This window comes from Etheostoma spectabile, chromosome 8 (assembly GCF_008692095.1).
Source record: "Etheostoma spectabile isolate EspeVRDwgs_2016 chromosome 8, UIUC_Espe_1.0, whole genome shotgun sequence".
In the NCBI taxonomy this organism is placed as follows: domain Eukaryota; kingdom Metazoa; phylum Chordata; class Actinopteri; order Perciformes; family Percidae; genus Etheostoma; species Etheostoma spectabile.
In genome coordinates this window covers 27,757,093-27,763,287 of record NC_045740.1, presented here as the reverse complement: position 1 = coordinate 27,763,287, position 6,195 = coordinate 27,757,093, and the positions used below count along the sequence as shown (strand labels likewise).

The following is a 6,195-nucleotide window of genomic DNA, read 5'->3' as shown; positions in this document are numbered from 1 at the left end:
ATCATCTCTCAATGCAAATCAAACCAGCTATTAAGCTAACTGAAATAACACCATTCCAATCTCTATGTATGGTGAAGGGTATGTGATGATGTGGGGAGATATTCTAATTTCAAAGGCCAAGATAACTTTATCAGGATGCATTGTGTCCTGGATCCTGGAGAACTATATTTTGCAATCCCATTATATTACAAACAGAAATTAACAGTTGCGAAAAATCATTTTGTTTGAGCAAAAAAAACCCTATTCTGTGCTAAAAAATGTATTTGCATATTTCCTATTATCTATATTAACTTGCAATATTAACCCTCTCATGCAGTATACCTATGTGCCCTCTTAAAAACTGCTGCCGCGCTCCAGTCATGTCTCCCTCGCTCTCAACATCTGCACTCTGTGCGTGCTCAACTCTTGACACACACGTTGAAATTTTCACAGCGTTACAAGTGCATCACAAAACCAACCAATCTGAGGATTAAAGGTCAATTCTGATTGGAAGGGGTTATTATTGTAAGTTAACATGGATGACAGCAAACATGCAAATACATTTATTGAGCCCGGAAGAGGTTTTTGTTTTAATTCCTGTTCAAAAATGTAATTTAATGCGATTGCAAAATATAGTTCTCTGTGCTCAAAACATAGTAACTCGCTCAGGATTGAGGCACATATTTAATGCCATAGATACGGGGCCTCTTGAACACTCATCCCCTGAATTGCGTGAATAGCATTGCAGCCTCTCTCACTCTCCGCCCATCTCTGTGTCTCTCTCGCTCTACATTCCTCCTTCCACTGGCTCTGCCACCACAGGCGCCGTCGGAGAGCCTGACAGTTCAGCCCTGCTTTGATCTCAAGGCGCAGGTTATCTGTTGCCTGGCTAATTTTAGTTAGCCCCTTTAAGCTTTGCTTCTCTTTAAAGAGCAGGTACCATGCAGCAGGGTGTTTTGAGTGGTATCGGTGTGACACCTACACTTTCGGGGAGAGGGATTCACCCTCACGTCTCTGAGGATCTACTGTAATCTGGACAAGATTGCCTGCCGTGTGACATCTGTATTTTTGGTTAACTCTGCATGCGGGGCCACCCAAAGTGCAACAGTGTGTTGGATTTAAAGAAATGTGTGAATGTGTGCTGAAGTGCTTTTCCATCCGAGGGGCCTTGTTGAATAAATGGACCCATACACATGAGTTGATTGAGTAGCAATCCTATTGAATCCTATTGGGTAATTAGTTTAATTTTGCTGCACAGATTTCCATTGCAGATGGAGGAGGGGTATGGCAGGTGAAAGCAGTAATCTTACCTTTTTTAGGAGGAAGAGAATTGGGAGGAGCGATTGTCTGCACCTCAAACCGGGAAGCCAAAGGTCTGCAAAAGCAAACAGTGAGTCAGTCAGTTTCTAGTCTTGACACTGGATACATACTTAGCTTTGTTTATTTCATCAGTCAACTGGTGAGCATTCTCCTACCAGCTGATATTCCCTGCCTCCATTACCCCCACCAATTATAAACACACGAGCATGGGGCAACATGTCGAGGTGAAAGGAAGAGTCTTGAATGCGAATGCGCCTGTCCGTTTCGCACCGATGTAGCAGGGCACATATGCAATTCTCTTTCTTTATCTTTTGATGCCGTCTTTGTCAAACACAATACCGAGATCAAACACACGCTGGGATACAAAAAACACGCAGAGGCGCAAAGCCAGGGGAAGCTACAGAGAATATCAAAGCACTGGGCTAGCTCTCCAGCATGAATGATGGTTCTCCAGGAGCACCTTCAGATGAGAGGAGCAGAAGGTGTCTGCAGGCTGATTTAGCGCCTCAATCTCGTACAAGAGGGGTCACTTTTCTCCCCGCAGGAAGACTTATGAGGGCACAGCCGCTGCTTTCATTTCCATTTTATTGTGAGGAATGGTGGCTAAAGATTCCCTCGATCTATTGCAGAAGCTCTTGGATAAGCTTGCAGAAGGGCAATGGCCAGTGCCAGTGCCAAAGGGGCTATTTCTCTATGGCAATGTCATGTTTTCTACAATGATAGGAGTGGTAGATTCATATGTCTTCAATTCCCAGCACAATCTTTTGAAGGTTTATCTTTCTGAGATTTAAGAAAAGCTGAAGTGTTCTTACGTACGCAGGAGGTTCAGGCTGGAGTACATTGCAAAGACAATGTCAATTCACTGTATCCTACCATCGTCTTACTATTCTTGTCAGAATTGTCTTCCTTGTTGATTTCCCCCAATCTTTTCACAGCCTCTTTTCATTACAAATACATTCATTGTATGAAGGCGGGCGACAAGACTGAATCAATTGACTTCAGGGATTTCAATTTCTATCAAAAGATAAAACATCAAAAGACCTGAGGTCAGGGGGAGAGTGAAAAGCACTGTGTGGTGTGGGTGGGCAGGCACAACAGGAGAGAGGAAGTGAAAGAAGGTAAGTAATGAGAGGAGAATGAGCACACTATGTGCGAGTGTGGAAGGAGGTGAGGACTGATAGATAACAGGAAACAAAGATAACAAGAAGAAGAAAATGAGTGATCAATGAAGCGAGAACACGACAAGCGCAGTACGGAACAAACACTGCCAAAGAGTGACATAGCAGGCAAAAACAAGACAGTTTGTTCCTCCCATTAGCGGGCACAATTAATTAGGGCTCCATTGGCGCACAGTGTAACAAGACAAATATAATTACGCTACATCATTATTCCTCATCATTACGAGCTTGACTCCTTCCTTCCTTGGGGACTGCGGCCAGCCAACTGGACCGCCAACTCTAAACACTGGCCATGGAAAAAAAAAACAAGATGGCTGTCAGCAGTCATTTAGCACAACGCTCGCACAACATTTCCACAGTAAGTCACGCTCCGGAGATGGATGTTGGTTTCTGGTCATCAAGCATCATACAGCGGAGTTAGTAATGTCCCCATAGCTATAAACAGACTGTAATTTGGCTTGAGATGTGATCACCCACTCCCTATGAGCTATATTTACCATCTGTGGCCCTTTACCCTGTTTGTGTGTATATCCAGTGTTTGGAACATGTGTGTATGAGTGAATGTGTGCCTCTGTGACATCCTGCAACAAACATGATGATGGCTAGTTATCTAGAGAGACATACACGGCATTCTGTTTTACACTGTGGACACAGGGAGTCTTTTCGCAGCTTTGTGTGTGTTTGCGCAGCAGCATTAGAACACAATTCCTCAAGATCCGACAAGAGAAGTAAGATTACCATGGCACTTCAGCACACACAGTCCTCTGTTCTCGAGACGAATCAAGAATGTATAAAATTGAATTTAACACTGAGAGGAACACTTCAGGCACGAAGGGTGTCATTTTGGAAGTGACTTGAAGTACACTATGTGGCCTTGCATTGACGGCCCCTAAAACAAATGACCTTTTTTTAATAAGGAAGCAAGGGGAGAGGAGTTGAAAAGCCGCTGTTGTGCTGCGTGAGGTAATGGTGTATCATTTGTCTCATGGGAGAAAGCAGAGCCCTGCAGCTGTGGCGTTTACAAACCTCACACAGCTGTGAATGAAGCGGTGTCGGCCAGTGCTGGCACACATCGGAAAGTCAGCTGAGAACGGCTGGCTTTCTTCAGAGGAAGACAAGTGTTCAGGAAATGCAGTCCGCCTCCGGACGAGCCTTGAGGTAAAACTTAATGTAAACAATGACTCTGGATATTGATAGTGTTCAAAATGAAAATGTTAGTATAAACGATATCTATTAAAAGATTTTTTACAGTCATAAAAAGGTACAGTTGGCTGACAATAACACTCCAGGCTATGCTGCACACTAGCCTCATTAGATAAATTCCAGTCATTTTTAGGCAGGCATGCCACAACTTCAGTTACAAAGCACTGATTGAAGTTAGTGTGAAGCAGGCTGTTTTGGCTTTTTTGTGAGCTTTACTGCGCCCCCATGAATCAAGCCATCATTGGTTTAACACCCTGCAAGGATTATCAACATGCTGCAAAAAGTGAGCCATCCGTTCCTAAATCTGCTTTTCTTGCATAAATTGGGACACTACAATGCTTAATCTCTTTTCCCGGTGCAGTTTGGGTAAGTGACAGTGTAATTGAAATTACAGCACAACCAGGTAAAAAGAAGGTATCCCTTCTTACAGAGATTACAGGCTATTAATTGTTCCCTGGCTAAGCCTTGGGGTTCGAACCACACAGCATTCACATTCACTTTCACACAGCCCTGCATGTGTGAATGTGTGTACTGTGGTTGCCATACTGCTGACTTTGCTGTGTTAACACAGCCCTAAGGGTAAACCAAAAGACCATCATGTGTAAAAATGACTCTGTATACTTTCCCCTTCTTCCCATTATTTCCATCTCTCTCCCTCCCTTCTCTCTTTTCCTCCATAGGATGTTTCCGCCATACTTTTTGATTTAACCTTTATTTTACCGGGGAATAGAATCACAAAGTGATTTCAATCTCTTTTACAAGGAAGCCCTGGCCAAGAAGTAAGCACATAGGGGATACACTTTAACAGACGACAAGTAATAGAAAGACAGGGATGGACAGGAATAATGAATAAAAACAGAAAATCACATTTTAAAAACAAGCGCAGGCATGTTGATGTATTTGATTTAGGTAAAACTTGAATTCAGTATGTGAAATAAGAACTGGTAGTTATAACTGATTTTGCAACTCAGTTTTTTGACAAACTCTTTTTTTAGTTCGTGGAACATAATAGAGTATGTATCTACTTGATCTTAGATTGTATTCAGATCTTCTAGGTGCTAAAAGTGTAGTTTAATAAGAAGGAGTGCATTCAGTTATTAATTTGTACACAAAGGTCAACCCTTGTTTGAGCCTTCATGTGTTGTGTGAGGGCCAACCAAACATTTCATATAATACACAGTGATGGGTAGAGTACTTTGCATGCATCATAAATCTCATTGCTGAATGATACACAGAATCCAATGATTTCAACAGGGTCTTTGTGGAGTGTCTGTAAAACATATCTTCATAGTCCAAAACTGGCAAAATGGTAGAATCAACCAGCAATATATAAATTAAAAGACATGTCTTCCTCCAATATAAATCCCATGTATTTGTATGAGCAAACTAAATCTATTGGCCTGCCCTGTAATGTGTGGAGCTAAGGGAAGGTCGATGCCTAAGGTTTTAGTAAAAAACATGCATTTAGTTTTCTTACTTTCTTAGATTTCTTAACTGACTTCAATGTATGGAGATTGAGCTGAACATTTTCAAATGCTTTTTGTAGCTTTAAAATTGTCTCAGCAGGTGATTTTGCAGAACAGTAGATAATGGTATCATCAGCATATATACTGTAAACAGCAAGGACCCCAAAATAGAGCCCTGCGGTACATCAGAATTAACACTAAGTTTTTCAGACATGTAGTCATTAAGAAGTACACATTGAAATCTGTTATCTAAGTAGCTTAGCTAAGTCAACCGTGACAATAGGATAGCATGATTGACTGTATCAAAGGCTGTTTTTAAATCAATAAATAACGCAGCACGTGATTTAAAATAATCTAAAGCACTTATTATGTCATCAAGTATTACCATAGTAGTAGTGGCAGTACTATGATTTTTTTTCTAAAGCTAGACTGAAAAACAGATAAAATACTAGTACTTACCAGGAACTGTTTTAATTGTTCAATGACAATAGATTCCAAAATCTAAGCTATCACAAATTATTTACATTTAAAGATTGTATGATAAATGTTCAATTTAGATGGTGTGCCACCTTTTAATATTGGTAGAATCAGAGCAGATTTCCAATCTTCAGGAACAATATTCTGTTGCAGTGATGAGTTAAAACTGTATGAAAGAAGTGGATGTAGCCACCGAGACGTCACCCATTTGTAAAAAATAAAATAGCCAACTCCCTAGTCGCTCTCTAGTCCCTGTCTTTTTAGTACAACTGAACTGAACGCTGAACATTTTTAGGTGACCAAATGTTACAAATAACTTTGCTGAACTGAAAGCACCCTGCGAGAGGATCACACCCAAAAACAAGTTTAATGGCTATTTAAATGTGCAGTGTAATGGATACACATTGCTAAGCCTCTATCCTGATTGATAGGTCACCGTGGTAGAGACTTATCAATCACAAGGTAGTCCCGCCTTAAGACATCCTCTGCTTTATTGACTATTTTACTTAAATACCCAAATTACTACCATTTTCACAACTGACAAAATGTAAATGTAAATGTGCTGTATTTAT

General features: G+C 41.0%; 1 protein-coding gene across 2 annotated transcripts in view; it reads right to left on the bottom strand.

Moving 5' to 3' along the window:
• Window positions 1-6,195, bottom strand: part of tspan9a (tetraspanin 9a) — a 197,761-nt gene that overhangs the window by 126,688 nt on the left and 64,878 nt on the right. For both annotated transcript variants that reach the window (XM_032524031.1, XM_032524032.1), the window contains one exon: window positions 1,290-1,354. The gene's annotated coding sequence lies outside the window, so the exon portion shown is untranslated. The remainder of the gene's footprint in view (window positions 1-1,289; window positions 1,355-6,195) is intronic.